The sequence below is a fragment of the Phasianus colchicus genome, chromosome 2, assembly GCF_987193195.1.
Source record: "Phasianus colchicus chromosome 2, bPhaCol1.hap1.1, whole genome shotgun sequence".
NCBI lineage: Eukaryota > Metazoa > Chordata > Aves > Galliformes > Phasianidae > Phasianus > Phasianus colchicus.
The window spans coordinates 75,695,073-75,712,548 of record NC_143437.1 but is presented as its reverse complement, the minus strand read 5'-3'; the positions used below and the strand labels follow the sequence as shown (position 1 = coordinate 75,712,548).

Genomic DNA, 17,476 nt, shown 5'->3' with positions numbered 1-17,476 from the left:
CTGTGGTCTATATGGGGATTTACTTCTGTTGAGGATGCAGGTTTGAAAAAGGCAGTAACTGCAGGCAGCTTAATAGCACATACAGTAGAACAGCCCATGAACCAGTTTTCCATTAATTTTCGGATAAAGGCAATTAATTAATGAAAGGTCTTTTGCATGAACTGAGTCCTCCTACGCTGCACAGTACAGATCTTGTCCTTTGATAAGGAGAACCATAACATTTTGCTTGGCATTTATGCTGAGTATTTCTGTTCAGTCCTGGACAGAAAACTCTGGAATTTTACTTGTCAAGTAAAAATCACACTGTAAGACAATTCTGTTAAACCTGCTTACAGCTGAGGCCTTTTACATTATAGGATTTGCAGAGCTAGGTTTCCAAATCATGAATTATTCGTTTCTTCATTCCATCACTTGTAAAGAGCTTTCTTCTAAAACCATTTATTCCTTAAGTGAAATCTGCTGATGATCACCTGGATAAAGTTACCCAATAACCCAGGTTGACAGTCTTTGTAGCACTCTCTGCACAGCACCTTAGTTCTTCACACCCATGCTGAAAAGCCAAATGCAGTCCAGACATTTGACTGACACATGCTCACAGGACATACTCCCGTTCCATATTCAGGAAAACACACCATTCTTTTCTAGCACACTGTATATACACACTTGGCTGCGTGGTAACTTGGGAAGGTATATTACTTTGAAAGCAGCTGCCCAGTGGCAATGGGGACAGTGGGGGGTATGGCCATGCAACTGATTTTCTGCCAAAGCAGGAAAATGTTAGAAGGATCACCTGCCAGGGAGAGAAATACACAAAACTGCAGGCAATGACTTCAACTAAATAACAATCTCTATGGCTTTCTCATGGTTTATCATTCTTCTAGTGTTTGGATGCTTAGAATAGCAATAAATTAGATGGCAGCTCTATTTGACTGTAGCAATTAAGCAGTATTATTAACTATCTAGATATTTGCTTGGCCATTCATTAGCAATCTAGGAGACAGATCTTTCTACAAAATATGAACACCTGCCAAAGCACTGAGTTGAATATGGAGATCATAGTCTTTAACAATTGCAAGCTGTAGTCATTATTTTACAAAGAAAGAAATACAGCACATACTGATCCCTGTATTTTAAGCAATCTTAGTCTTATAGAATTACATACAAGTTTCAGCAAATTGCAGACATTTGATCAAGACTGCAAGTGCTCTGAGCATAGCACATTTTTCAGCATTAAAAATACTTTTCTACTAAATTCAGCTATTGTTGTATCTTAGTAGACTTCTACATTGTACTTTCTATGCACTGGACTAAACAAGCACACAATGATCCTTGTATCTAAAATTCACACTCTACATCTACTATCACCTGGATGCTGCTTTCTGGTATTTTAGCTTTAAAATGGAACTGTCTTGAATTTCCTTCTCTTTTGGAATTCACTCTGAGCTGCTCAGAACGGTGCCTTCTCAGTTCTTCCTTTGCGTAGGCTCAGCTCTTTTTCCCCTTAAGTAATACAGCCTGTAGGAGCAACTAAATAATGCACTGTAATTTCTCTTCTTGGAAAGCACTTCCTCCAGCTTCAGAGAAATGGGAGAAGCATCTCAGGAAGGATGGCAGTTCTTAGTCTTATGATATGAGGCTGATGAAGGTGGGGTGCATCAGGACCAGAGGTCAGGGCCACAAATGTGTCATGGAATGGACAGTCACCAGCTTACACATGGATTGCCTTCCTCCCCAGAAGAGCAGAATACTTGCTGTTCCTGCTTGCATCTACTCTGGTTATCTGGAACCAGCCTGCTTGCCCAACAGAAATTACTTGCCAAAAATACAGATTAGCTTCCTCTTGGATGGTGATTCACTACCCCACTGCTAGATTTTCAGATGTGATAGGAAAAAGTGAGCAAGAGCTGCACCTCCTCTTTATCAACAGCTCTGCAAGTTAGGCTAGATACAACACAGACCATCCTTCAGCTATCTGCCTGTCCCTGCCAAGAAAGGCTTCCCACTACCACCATCATTTTTGCTGTTCGAGAATGAAAAATTTTGTTTTTTTTTCCCTTAGTCTCCCTCCATTCCCTATTTTCAGAGAAAAATCAAGATATATTAAAAAAGTGAAATATCTAACATACTAAATCACCTCCCTGAGCAGACTAACCAAGCCATTTTGAGATGAATCACAGCACCATTTTTACATGCAGCCATGTTTTATATTAACTTAGGGCAAGATGTGAAAAAACAATATATCCAGCTGAAAAAGAGGAAAAAATCATTTACAGTGAATATAGCTAACTCTAGTCCTGTAAAAATGGCAGCATGTTATGATGTTACCAATAGACGAGGTTTTCCTGTGCATCTCTACACTGTACTTGTTGATCAGATTGAGCCATAATTTAATCTGCTGAGCCAGTCTTTCTTTTAATTAACACATGTGCATTTTCTTTTAAAACTGCACTCATGCATCTGCTTCTATTTAACATCTTTATTAACAATCTTGACGAGGGGACTGAGTGCACCCTCAGTATGTTTGCAGAGGACACCAAGTTGGGAGGGAGTGTTGATCTGCCTGACGGGGGAAAGGCATTACAAAGGGACCTGGATAGATTGGATTGATGGGCCAAGGTTAACTGTATGACCTCCAATAGGGCCAAGCGTCCGGTCCTGCCTTTTGGTCACAACAACCCCAGGCAACCCTACAGGCTTGGGGAGGTGTGTCTGGAAAGCTGCCTGATGGAAAGGGACCTTGGTGTACTAATAGACAGTCAGCTGAATATGAGCCAGCAGTGTGCCCAGGTGGCCAAGAAGGTCAATGGCATCTTGGCTTGTATCAGAAATGGTCTTGAGCAGGACTAGGGAAGTGATCCTGCCCCTGTACTTGGCACTGGTGAGGCCTCACCTCAAGTACTGTGTTCAGTTTTGGGCACCTCAGTACAGAAAGGACATGGAGGTGCTGGAGCAGGTCCAAAGAAAGGCAACAAGGTTTGTGAAGGGCTTGGAGAATATGGCCTACGAGGAGAGTCTGAAGGAACTGCGGATGTTTAGTCCAGGGAAGAGGAGGCTGAGGGGAGATCTTATTGTTTAAGTTGGATATCAGGAAAAACTTCTTTACAGAAAGGAACAGGTTCCCCAGGGAGGTGGTTGAGTCACCATCCTTGGATGTGTTCAGAAACCATTTAGTTGTGGTGCTCAGGGACATGATTTAGCGGAAGGTTGTGGTTGGACTTGATGATCTTGAAGGTCTTTTCCAACCTGAGCAATTCTATGATTCTATGCTCAGTTTCATCATCCTTACTTCCTAAGGAGCATAAACTTCCTGGGCAAGCTGCTACATTATATAAGGGTTATCAATGAGAATTTGAGACAGTTAATATTACAGAAACTGTTTTAACAATGGATAATCTTTACAAATTCATCTACTTTCCTCATATTCGAGTTCTTTTGAAAGAAAAAAAAAATCAGTTTCTAGATAAATGGAAACTTGACTGAAAGAAGGCTTGTTTCTATATACATGTTTTTTATGAAGCAATTTTAATGATTTCATCTCAGTAAATTGTCCACTTAAAAGATAGTGATGTTTGTAAGCAAAATGTGAACATATTCTATTTCCAATCTTTTCTCTCTTTAAATGCCTTTTTGTTGCACTTTCCCCTCTATTACCAAACATTTATTGAATGAAAATTGTTCTTTGATGCACCTATTTCTATTGCTTATTCCACATGCAAAATTATCAGCCTGTTTGTGAGATCCCAGAAGAAAAGATCATAACAGTACACACAGAAAATGTTAACTTTCATGAGAGAATAAGTGAGAAAAAGCAGCAATTGAAATACTAAGAATTAAAAAGAACTTTATTTCTAAACAGAAAATTAAATAAGGAATTAGAACATACAAGCAAGATAGATCCTACATGTATTCTATTGAATCTGCTTTTTCTTTCTTTCTTTCTTTTTTTTTTTTTTTGAAGAGCTACGTGTGCAGTGGAGGCAATCTTTTTCAATTATGCTCAAATGTACCATCTGTCTGTTTCAAAAGAAGTTCAGAGTTGCCAAATAAGGTCCAGAGAGTAATTCCTCCTCCCTGATAACTAACTTTTCTCCATTAAGATCCATTCTCAGAGCTGAAGCCAAAGAAGCACATCCCAAAAGAAATGGTTGGCTTTATGTACACAAGGGAGAAGCTCCTGGGTTGCTTCCCATCCTTGCCTTCTCCTGCAGGAGAACTGGAGCCCACCTTTCCCTAAGCAGCCATTCTGCAAATGCTATACCACATTTTTCTAACAACTGTCCAAGAACATGAGATTCACAAGCTTTGCTGTCCTGAGGGTATTGAGGTACATCTAGCCAGAGATTACAGTTTAGGAAATAAAACCTTGCTAGCAGAATAGCATGTCTGAAATCCTGACTTCTCTTTTACTCTCAAGAGCTGTAACTGCCTGGTGTAGTATTGCAGACATTGTTTCTAAACTTGTCAAGCAATGTGGAATGACCTAGACAACAGAATTAACTAGTCCATGGTTCCTGTGACTCCATAGCAGTGGGGGCATCATCTGAAGGCGTGGAAGAAGCAGTGACAACACTCAGTGAACGAAAGGAACAATCACATGGGGACTGGATGAAGTGAAGAGAGGTCACAACATCTTGAAGAAACAGGATGAGACAGAATGAGAAAGAGAGAGAGAAGCAACAATAACAAAATGAAGAGCTTCTGATGGTGTAACTAAAAAAGCCAAACCCAAAATGAGGCATTTTTGAAAGCCAAAGACTGGAAGTTGTTCCTTCAGAACTTCTTCCTAATGCTTGGACAGCTTGTTCAGATGCTTCTAAAGAACTTTTTTCTCCTTTCATGTGAAGTTTCCCACGTTCTCCACAGTTAAATTAAGCATTCTCTAAGAATTATAAAAATACAAGAGATGGTAACTAAGTGCCTGTTCATACCATTAATGTACACAACAATATTAGCACTGTCAACTGGCAGAAATTCATCAGTTAAGTAAACCGCCTCATTTTTGTTCATGCCAGAACAGACTTCATAACATAATTTAATATCCATTTCTTAATATGATTCAAGAGATTGTTTTATCAAAACCATAGATGCGTCAAAAGTAAAACAACAGCACTGGTAACTCAATTCTTTTGCTAAATTAAAAGGACACACAATCACTATGTTTAAGTAATATACTACCCAACAAATAGTTATCAGCTTGGGTAAACACAATGCAGTTGATATATTTATTTAATATTAAAGAAGTCTTCAAAGCGTAACTAGGCTGTTTCTTGTGTACATAGGGAATGGAAACGCTCCAGTTTTGAGATCTCATTCCTGGAAAGGAACATTAAGAAATATAAAAAATTTAATGTTTTTGTTCACACCACATTAAATCACACCGCCAACATCAAGTGCTGGAAAATCAAGAAATATACCAAAGAGAAAATTCATTCAAAAATCACAAGACCGTGGCTTTGCCGAGTTGTAGAATTTATTTCTTATTGGCTTCCAATGTCTAGTACTCAGTTTATGATTTACTCCTTTCTCTTAACATATAAGAGATTATTTGGAAAAATACTGTATGTAATTTCAAATATAGATACCATTATCTGCCACATAACGGGTTGGAGCCTGGGGTTTTCCTGGCAACTGATTGATGGAAACATCAGGAATAAGAAAACTTCCTCTTATCAGAGATATTACAAGCTTAATGATTTCTGTGCCAGCTGGTAATAGATTTCTTAATGTATCCTGGAAGGTCTCCTGTACACCTGACCCTCTAACACCATCTGAACTATCTGTAAGACACCAATGAGCTTTGTTTGGGACTCTCAGAGAAATATGGGTACTACAAAAAGCAGACCCTCCTTGTAGCTGCTAAGACCATGATGTGGGAGTACATCTGCACAAATGTTTTGCTTCTCAATGATATATACTTCAAGATGTGGACCTTTTTGTATACTTTCTATTTAACTCAATGGGAAAACCTGGTCAGCCATAGCAAACCTATAAACTGTCCGCAGCTTCAGGCATTATAACTCAGGAATCTCACAGAGCTGCTGACCTTCCTCCACCTAAGTCCTGAGGGAACTTTAAAGCTTTCAGAAACCTATTTTCTTTTAATTATTGCCATGAATGGGAAGCAGTGATCTGAGTGTCCGCAGGTGCTGAAGAGTTAAATGAAATAAAGTAATAAATAGTAGGCTTCCCAGATAAATAGCCAATTGGCCTTGCTCCAGCACCCTCATCAGCAGAGGTTTCTGCATTAAAGAAAAAATAGATGTCTCTGTATGTCTTCTGTAGAAACAGAGAAACAGAAGAATTCTGTTCTAAAGACTTGGCATACCTCCACTGCGATGAGTCCATGACTACAGTTATGGAAGTTATTAAAGCAGCAAGTGGAAGTCTGCACTGACAGATGAGGAAAACCTTTAGGAGACTGGGGAACTGCAGTGAACACCCAGGCAGTGTGAAAGCAGTAAAGGAGCTCTCAAGGAAAACCTCAATGTGAAGGTACTCACAGAGGATGCATACTTTCTGCAAACAGAACCTCACCTGCTCTGCAGCTCATGAATTTGGAGAAAGAGGTAAAAAGAACACTCCACCACAAACACTTGGAAGAACTTTGTGGAGGCCAGAGACAACCAGCTTGGATATGGTATATCGGGAATAATAATAATAAACCATTAACCCATCATCCATGCTGAAACTAGGGAACATCTGCCTAAGTATCTAAGAAAAACAGGCAGTTGCACACAAAGAGGTAGAAAATACCCCAGAAATCACAGAATTGTTGAGCATGTTCACAGAAAAAAAAAAAAAAACAACAACCAAAAAACACTGAAAGATAAGGAATCCTCTTGATGTTTCTGAAAAAAGCTATCCCCACAAGGATGGTAAGAGGAGAAGACACAGTTGGCTAAACCAGCACGTGTATGTGCGAGTTGATTGAAAAGCTGTAATTGCGTGCAGCAATGATTCCAGAAGGAAATACTTCACCCACAGCCTGGAGTATTTTGAGGACTGTATTCCTGCTTAATGTGAGCTAATTTGTGAACACCAGCCTTAGCCTTGATTTGTGTTTTACACACACAAACTGATTTTGCAAAAAGGAGACAGCTCCAAGCAAAGAGCTCTGCATGCTAAGAAACAAAGATCCAGACACGAGTTACGCACTGATCATAAAGAATATACTTTGAAAACAACACTTACCTCATTCATAAATTATTAATTTCATAATGCTTACTATTCTCAGCTTGGAAATGGGGAAACTGAGAGAGATGGCTTGCAGTCACACACCAGGGAAAGCATTTACCCCCCATTTGGTTCTCTAAACCTTACTGTAATTATCCCTCAGGTACTTACAGTCATGCTACCAAGAAATCCTGCAACACAAGAGCAGCTGAGATTGCTTTAATAATTTATTATTAAAAAAACCCATAACATATCTTCCAGAGGCAAAGCTATGCTTTCACTGTCGTACAGTCTTTGGCAACATTATTTCTGTACTTCAGAATAAGACAGAGAACCGAGGTGACAGGGTCAGGATGAAGAAGTTTATTCTGACATTTTTCTCTTTTGCATGTTGGACTCTAATCACAGCTCTCTGAGCAAATGTTTGTGTTTATCATACCTAGATTTTACAGCATACTTTCTCGTATGACTGTTTTTCATCTTTTCTCGGTATCCAAGTTGTTAAGTACTGCAGGAGCTGATTTTAATCTCGTTCTATCTGCACATCTCCCTCTACAAGGAGCTCCGTGGCTTGTTGCTGTACCCCCCATGGATGGGTCTGCACAGAGAAGCCCCACAGTTGCGCTATCAGAAGCTTCCAATCAGCCTGTGCCATCGGCAGAAAAACTACTTTTCTCAGTCAGATAGCATCTTTTGCTATTCATTTGCACCCAGGCTCTACAAACTTATCCTTCTAAGTCATGTACCTCTGAGCAGTTTCATAAGCTCAATTAACTCATGCCAGCATTATCAGGATCTGGCCCTAGATCTAATTCTAGTCATTGCTTATCTGGGTTCTGAAACATTCTTAGAAATGGTATTTCTTCTGCTTTTTCTGAAAAATGCCAAATGATATCAGAATAAACCAAAAGAAATTGAAACTAGAATCCAAGGTAGCAAGTAATTGCAAGTGAGTCTTTCAAATCCACTTTTAACAACATGGAGCTTTCAAAAGACAGCCATTATGAACCACATGCTTTTCTTCCATTTAGCTCCCAAACATCTAGTTTCATATGCTTAAAGATTTCTTTCCCCCCCATAAACCAAAATTCACCACTGAGAACAATTGTGTTAACACTACAAGGAAATCTGTTTGCTTCGTTAAATTGAGCTTCAAAAGCACCAATTGAGCATACGTTTGTGATTGTCAAGAAATGTCTATTCTTATATCCACTCAAAGAGTTTACTTTATTACAGCTTATTATAAATGTACTGTCTAAAATGCAGCAGCATGACTGTTCAATTTCCAGGCCATAATTTTATGATAATCATATGTAATATATTCATGTGTCTATCCACAGCCTAACAAAGCCCAAACAGGTTTGTTAGCAGATCTGCTTTCCTCATGTTTTGAATTTCTTTGCCTCAGAACATTAGTGAATAATAACATAAAAAAAGATATAACTGAAACTTTAATTTATATTCTCACTACAGTAGTCCCGTGCAGAAACATACGACATTGGAAGCTGAATTGGGCATACTGACATTATCAGATACTGGCATCTAAGTGATATGTAAATTATTAAAGATACTATGAAAGCATTATTAGAAAGGTGGGGGGAAGGGAGCAAGATTATAAATTTATAAATGTTTTCAACATCTAGAAATCTAATTAATACTTGAAAATGTTGAGATGGTACAGAGAGAATGGAGAATGTGCCCATGAACTAAGACCAGAAATAAGTAAACTTACTTTTAATCTCCTATATTTAATGTGCTGTAGTTTTGCCCAGGAAATATTTACAAAAACTAGTCAATCTTTTTATTTCATACATTTCTAACTGTTTGCAGATATGGAACTAGAACATACGGAAGCTTAAGAGACTTGCAGGAAATAAAAATTCAGACAATCCCCATCCACTTCTCTAGTTTGAACAGCTTGTCATCAACCAAGTCTCCTAAGAACCAGAGGGTCAAGCCAAAGAGTACAGCTCAGCCTTGCTCACTGCAGCTTTAATACAGTTCATGTAATATAGAGCATCTGCAAGAGTGCCAGATCTTGAGATCAGTCTCTTACAGAAGAAGTACATTTTATTACATACTTTCTGAGAAGAAAGTTCTCAGTTTCTACGCGTGTCTGAAAGAAAGCATGAGCTTTGTATTTTCAATTATAGGACGACAAAAACAGTCAAGCTAAAGCCATTTTTTAAAATCGTGCCATTTTGTGGAGGTAGGCTTACCCCAATCACCAAGCATGGACTTTGTAACTCTGCCAACTCAACCTTCATTTTTGTAGTAACGACACAGGGTAAATTTCAGATGACTGCTAGAACCATTTAAGTGAGGGAGCTGATAAATGCCTTAATGAAACACTGCGATAATAAAAACGAAAAAGCAAAAAAGAGACAAACAGTAACAACAGAAATATCTATCAGCAGTACTATAAAATCCAAATAATAAAGCAAAGATTTGGTCGGAGAAAAAAAGCCGTGAAAGGGATTTTTCATTGTGTTTTTCATCTGAGATTTCAATTAGAAGGAAAACAAGCTTTTAGCTTTGTTCATTACTGATACTGCATCACAACATAAACAGATGAATGGCTGCAGACTTAACGCAGACTTTCAAAAATTAGCTTTGATCAAAGCAGCTGCTGTAGCCTGAGTCCTCTGCTGCCCCAAAACGCTTCTTGACTGCCTTTATAGTGCTGAGGTGGTTCAAACTCCCTCCCTTTCTAGAATAGTCTACCTTAAACTTCAAAGCCTTTGAGGCTGAAATCATGGAAAGCTTTTTCCTTCTTCTTCAAAAGCAATTAAAGATGTTCAGTATAATCTGGCTTATTATCTCAAATTTAAGCAGGAAGGTCCTCTTGATCATCGTGGGATTACAGAATGGAAGGGGCTAGTTAGGGAAGTTAATGGTGGCTGAGACACAACAAATGGTTTGATAGTGCCTGCCAGCTGATGAGGTCAGTGCTCTAAAAGAAAGCTAAGCAAGGGCTAATCTATCAATGGCACAAATTTCTTGGTAAATGAGGCAACTGAGGGGTTCTTCCTGCTTTACCGTTCATTGCAAGCCACTCTTTTGCACTTCTTATTAATGAATCTGCAGATTTCAGAAGCCAGATTTCCCAAGACACCACAATGATGGATGTGGGGAGGATGACAGGCTGCAGTCATCATGAGATGGAGAAGGGCACAGGGACACGCAATATTCATGGCCTTGGGAGAGTCTCAATTGGCTTCAGAGGATTTTATCAGATGTGGTAAAAGAGAAAACTCTGAATTTCCTGTATGGGTAGCAGCATTACTAGACAAATTGGGGTGTGGTTTTTGTTGTTTTTTGAGTTTTAAGATCAACTAAACAAGATAACAATTTTGAGTGGCAAACACTGACAAAATTCACATTTGGAAGTTGATTCTCCTGCAACTCTGAAAGTCAGGGAAATTGGAAAAATCAACTGTAATGAGCATGCTTGTCACGGCTTTGCTCACCAACTTTGATTTCATCTAGTTCACCTGCAGGAGCTCGCTAAGACATGCCAATGCATGAAAAGTTGCTTGGGTTTTCCAACCAGATGAGCTTTTCAAATAAAAAATCTGCTCAGAAAGCTCTGGTCTGCAAAGAGTTCTGCGTGGGCTGAGTCTTAAACCCTCCAGAAGTCAGAGAAATTAGAATCTGAGCTGAAATTTTGTTTGAGTGGCCATTCTCATCCACCTCAGACCCAAGACTGAAACAGATTTAGTTCTATAAAAAATACAGCTTAAAAAATTTGATTTGCTTCTCATATGATGTAACAGCATTACAAGTAACATCATAAACTTATTTTAGAGATGGCCAGTGTCACAACCAATCATTTAATAGTCCAGTCAGGAAGAACTCATTGTAAAAAAATAAATTTCTACGAGAACAGGCAGTGCTGGAAAGAGGTAAGAGAGAAAGAAAAAAACAAACAAAAAAAAACAAGTTACAGCACTGCAACTACGTAGTAACCTTTTGCCTGATCTTCTCAAAGTGTGTTTTTCTACATTCATCTAACTTGATTAGTTTTCTTCAGATAAAAGAGCTTTACATCCATAACTCTGCAGTTGAAAAGCCCAAAATAAAAAGGAGTTGATTTGTCAGACCAGAGAGCACACAGTGGGGAAACCCCGAAATGAAAGTGAAAGCCTTGTTTTGTAGTTTCCTGCAATAACTACCGACAGTAACGACAAATTACTGACTTTTTCCTCAAAGCACTGAATGAAACATTAACAAGCCAGTAATTAAGCTTTTACTCCGAGTCTCTTTGCTTTAGTGTTAACTTCAGTGATCTGAGTCCGAAACCTCTGACTCGCTGATCTATAAATGTCCTTTTAAATAATTCAGAGATATCTTTTGTTTTCCTCTGTCGAATTTCAGCTATGTTGAAAACTCTTTCTATGCATTAATGACAACCAAGTGCAATCAGTGGAAAGAGAATGTAATGATGTAGAAAAATACAGCAAGTAGGATCTTGATTACTGCGTAAAAGAAACAAAACGTTCTTGTCTCTGGTTTTGCTTTTACATATTCCTGTACACTGCTTCTGCTACAGGCTAGCCTTTCCTCCACATCCCACACAGGTTTCTTTTGTTTATATGAAAGAAATGGTATCACCTTAGGTAATGTGCTGCTACAATAGTCAGCAACCAAGCATGGCTAACCATGACCCACTAATGAAACGAAGCAGAAGCTGAGCTGCACTTGCCTGTATTACCATTAAATTACAATCGGACAGGTTAACATATGACACTAATTGGGCACCTTATTCCTCATGCAATGCAGCATTAACATGTAGGCAGTAAGCAGCACCCAAGGCAGAGCAAGCCATGATTGATGTAACCACCCCATAGAGCTTGCAGACTTGGGCCCAGGGGCCTTTCAGTGCCATTTTGTTACAGGCTCATGCCCTCCTACTGGGACTTGGATGGCCCAGTAAAAAACACTTGCGGAGATCTTAACAGCAAGCACTGCCCCCCAGCAGAACCAAGGTATTTATTTCCCTTCTGTACCACTGCTGGCTTCCCTGCTTCATGCATGAGGAACAAATAAAAATCCATCACCAGTGCCTGCACAGAAACCAGCCCAGCATCCTATGAATCTATCAACTGAGAACATACTTGAGTATTTTTTATTACAACACATTAAGCTAAAAATCAATAGATTCACTTACAGAAGCAAATTTAATATTTCAACTAATCAAGAGAAAGTAAAATTTTTCAGAAAAGAAGTGACATTTCATTATAGGATTCAGTTGTAAAGCCACTGGCAGAAATTTTTCAATGCACCAATTAAACAGTAACTCAGGGAAGCTGCAACATAAAAAGCAATATTGCATATTTCCAGTTTCCTCGCCCATAAATGAAAACATCTATAAGTCCTTAGCAGTACAAACAGAGCATCCACACAATGGCTCTAACAATACTGCCACATCTTTGATCTTTCCTTTTCAAACACTTTTACATTATTTTTCCCAAAGATATAACGTGCTATTTTCTCCACAATCAACAGCTTTTTTTTCTCCTTTGGAGAGAAACAGAAGTGGCATTTTGAAAACTTCAATTTGCTGAAACATAATAGCACCACAGAGCTCTGTTGTTCTTCACATTTATTCCCACTTATGGTAGAAAGATGGAACTGCAGTAGTTTCACTGTTGTCAATCAAAAAGTAAATAAACAATGTTTCTGTTAGCTATTATATAATAAGATATGGCATCTCTATTATTGAACTGATTTTTAGTACACATTTCTCTCTCAGATGTGAAACTTTACAAATATTTTAATCACTTTGGAATACCAGCATGCAATCATATATGCAAGCCTTGCAATGGCACACGTATCGGATAATTTGATAAAAAAAATTAATAAAGCATTTCACTGTACATTATGCACACAGAGGACTGAATTACTGCCAGAGTGTGTAATGACAGAACCAGGGCTGATGGTTTTAAACTAAGAAGAAAGACTTAGAATAGACACCAGGAAGGCGTTCTACACTATAAGGGCAGTAAGGCACTGGCACAGCTGCCCAGAGAGCTGTGAGTGCCCCATCCCTGGAGGTGTTCAAGGCCAGGCTGGACAGAGCCCTGGGCAGCTTAAGCTGGTGAAAGGCACCCCACCCGTGGCATGGGGCTGGAAACAGGTTATCTTTAAGGTCACTTCCAGCTTCAACCATTCTGTAATTCTACGAATGCAAAAAAGAAACGATTGTACCCGATTTGCTGTCTATGTACAGTTTTTTCTTTCCTGAGTAATACCACTTTCCAGGCATTCTTTAGATTGTAAATGTGGTAGTTACCAGTTTTCTCTGCAGGAGATAAACACCCTTTTATTTGTATTTGTATGGAATCCCATCTTCTTACAGACATGCCAGCCTTTCATTGGCACAATCTAGTTTCATCTCATCTTCCTCTTAACTCACTAACCTTGTATAACAAACTCCGACTTTCTGATCAGAGGTCTAATAGAGCCTAAGCTTGCAGGACATACCTCATTATATGGATTATATTTGAGCATGTAAAACGGCTGGAGAAAAAAAAAATTGATATCTAGAAATCTATTAGCAGTAGTGGAAGTGACATTTAAGCTTGTCTGTGAGAAACACTATAATGGAAATGCTCACTTGTAGTTAAAACAGCTGTACATTAAGAATTTGTTCTTATTCGAGCCTTTGATTTTGTAACTGGAAATATCCACAGAGATAAGCCAGGCAGGTACCTGCACCATTACCTCAGTTACTTAAAATTTAGGACACTGTCTCTGTATGCAATCCACTGGCACTCTTAAAGCAATTTAAAGACCCAGTGAGGCACCTGCCAGGCTCTACTCACAGAGGTTCTCAGATTGCCCCTGTGGAATGAGCTGTCTTCCACAATCTATACAGGGAGCCTGTGGGGCATACGATGGCTGAAATTACCCTCTTTTATGGGTATTATAATCAGACAGGATATTACCCACAACCCTTTTTCCTTTGTAAACTGATATCCTGCATAATTATCTCATTTGATATTTCTTCTACCTTCTGTGTTATTGTTTGCAGGCCTATTCTTTTTCATTTATCTAAATTTAATCTGCATTTGCCTTTTACTAGCCCTAAAACAGCACAGCACCTCTCCATACAAGGATTTTTGCCAACTGCTTTTCTCCAATCTTATCAGTATCTGACATTTAAAATATTTCTCATTTGTGATGCTTACTATGTGCCTTCTATATATTATAAAGAAAGGTCTCCAAGACAATTTCCTCGTCGAAGAATTACCCTGCTATATCATCTCTCACCCTTTGCAACTTCAACATCTTGATTTATTCATAAGTAATTTATTTTAAAGAGATTATCTTCTGCATTTTGCAAAAGTACTACAAGTTCAAGCTCATTTATCAAGTTCAACTTCATTTGTTCAGTTTAGACTCAAAATCACTCACCTCTAAAAATCTTCACAAATTTAGATCTATTCAGCCTATAAATTGTTAAAAGCAATTGGCTTTCTCTATCCCCTCAAGCCTTATCTTGGCTGTTCTTATGACACTTTTAACCAATGAACTAATAAGAAATGCTTCAAGACTACCTAAAAGAGTTTGCACAAATACCTTTACATCATTTCATTCAATTTGAACTAATTTTAATATGGTATGTTTTTTATAATTTTATCTAGAAATCATTTTTTATATGTACTCTTGACTATTATCTGCTCTACTCCGTTTATTTCATTTGCCTACAGCACCTACAAAAGCCTCTGGTTTCATGCAGAAAGAAAAGACAAAAAACGGATTTCAAAAATAAGAACAGCTTAATCAATGACAAATATGACATGAAAAGAGTTTTTGAAGGAAATAATAAAGATCCACAGATATAGGGCACAGATATACTGTCTACTGAGAAGACAGTATCTACAACAATTTTCCTAAATTGCCTAGAACTCTGGGAAGACCGAGCACATTAGTTATACTGTTTAAGTATTGCATTGTAGTCAAAAGAAAATCCAAATGCATTGATGGAAACCAAGCATAAGCTTGTCTGCATCCAAGGAAAAACAGTCTCTGCTTCAACTTAAGCTCAGGACCTGGTCCCATAAAGAGATGTTAGCAAAGTATCCTCAATTACTCACAGGAAAGCTTATACTCTTTGTATGGAGAGGCACATACAAAACAGGTTTCACAACGTAGTTATAACACGTTAACAGCTGCAGCAACAAATTACCACATTCAAGATTTTAAAAGCATCATGGACAAATCATCCCTCTCCTGCAAGACGATTTTTTGTGGAACATAAGAAAGCAAAACAAAAAATACTGCCAGCCTCAAATCACTCATGTATTGGAGCCAGAATATTCTCAGACATACAAGCCTGGAAAAGAAAAACATGAGCAAGATGATGAGGACTAAAACAAAATATGACTTGCACCACAACACGGTAAATTTGGCAGCTTTATACTGACTTGTTTTGTTGCTTCACCATGATAAGTATGGGGGGGTGTAAGGGGAGAGGAACAATGCAATGCAGATGAGAAATATCTTCAAGGTCTGTGCTTCTGTGCTCACTTACTGCTAAGGTGAACATCTCATTCCGAGAATCTTTTCCCGCAGTTTTTAGTTGATAGTGAGCAACAACTTCGAGGTTCAGACACAGAGCTTAACCCTTCTGTTTCACAATCTCTTCAATATGGAGCTATTTGCATATTAACACATGTAATTTTAATAATGACACAAGCTGCATGTCCCAATGTTTACATTATCATTGTTTATTTCCATACCACTGGGCACAGGAAAGCTGCTGTAAGCACAATCTGCACATCACTTTGAAAATCTGATTTTCTGTATGACTGTACTTCTCAGAACAGCATCTTGTACAGAACAGCATCTCAGAACAGCATCTTGCATCAGTTGAGTATAGCAAAACATAAAATAATCCAGAGAAGTAAGAAAGTAAATGAATTTAGTATGAAGGAATGCTGGAAAAACAAACAAACAAACAACAATAACAAAAAAACAAAACAGAAAATCATGAAAACTAAGCTGTGATGACATATACTAGCTACTGCTGGTTTCAAATCTCATTATTTATCAATTGAAACAGAAGCAGAAAGTTCAAACAGACCACCCTTAATGTGATAAAGAATAGCTGGTTGGCTTAATTTCACACATATAATGACAGAAATACTTCAACCAAAAGAAGTGAGGATGAAGTCATGCTGGTTCTCCAGTATCACCTCCATGTCTTCCAGTGTGCCTTAGCATATTTCCAGGAGGATCTGCTCCATGATCTTTCCTGGCACAGAGGTGAGACTGACAGGTTGGTAGTTTCTAGGGTCATTCTTTTTATCCTTCTTAAAAATGGGTGTCTGCCTTTTTCCCAGTCAACAACAACTTCATCTGATTGCCACAACTTTTCAAATATCATTGAGAGTGGCTTGGCAACTACATCACCAAATTCCCCCAGGACTCTGGGATGTGTCACATTGGAACCCATAGACTTGAGGATGTTCAGGTTCCTCAGGAGATTACAAACCTGATCTTCACTTACAGTCAAAGGGATGTTGTTTCCCCAGTCCTGAGGACCGTGCGGTGAACAGTTATCAGAGAAGACCGAGGCAAAAATGCTGTTAAGTGCCTCAGCCTTTTCCTTGTCTGTTGTTTCCAGCTTCCCTGTACCACTCACTAGGGGATGTATGCCCTCCTGAACTTTTCTTTTCTGTTGAAGTACCTGTAGAAATCATTCTTTTTCTTCTTGTCATCCCATGCCAACTTTAGTTCATGCTGGGTCGTGGCTTTCTTGACCCCATCCCTACACAACCTAGCAGCTTCCTTATACTCTTCCCACACTACCCATCTCTGTTTCCACTGCCTGTGCCTTTTCCTTTTGCTTTTCAGTTTGACCAGTTTGTTCCTGGTTTGGCCATGCTGGTCTCTTGCCTTCATTTCCTGACTTGCTACACTTGCTACACTTGGGGATGGAGAGCTCTTGCATGCTAAGGAAAGTTACTTAAAGATTTGCCAGATCTGCTCTGCACCCTTATCCATGAGGACAGTTTCTCTGGGTATTTTGCTGACTAACTCTGAAGAGCTGGAAGTTAGCTTTCCTAATGCTTAGCTTCCTCTTTTAATCTGTTACTCTGAACCTTTGCAATTCACATATTCAGTTTTGTTGATTTTCTTCTTCGCTCTCTTTAAATTTGAATAAATGACTCAGAATAATCTATAAGCGTCTTACATTTAATAGACATTCCTGAAAACTCTAGTGTTTCTCAGTTTGTTACACTCACAGATGTTTAGTTTAAGCCAACAATGGCATTTTATTCTCAATATATAC

General features: G+C 38.6%; 1 protein-coding gene across 3 annotated transcripts in view; it reads right to left on the bottom strand.

The window, feature by feature from the left end:
* Positions 1-17,476, bottom strand: part of RNGTT (RNA guanylyltransferase and 5'-phosphatase) — a 188,265-nt gene that overhangs the window by 5,938 nt on the left and 164,851 nt on the right. The gene's annotated exons all lie outside the window — the stretch shown is intronic.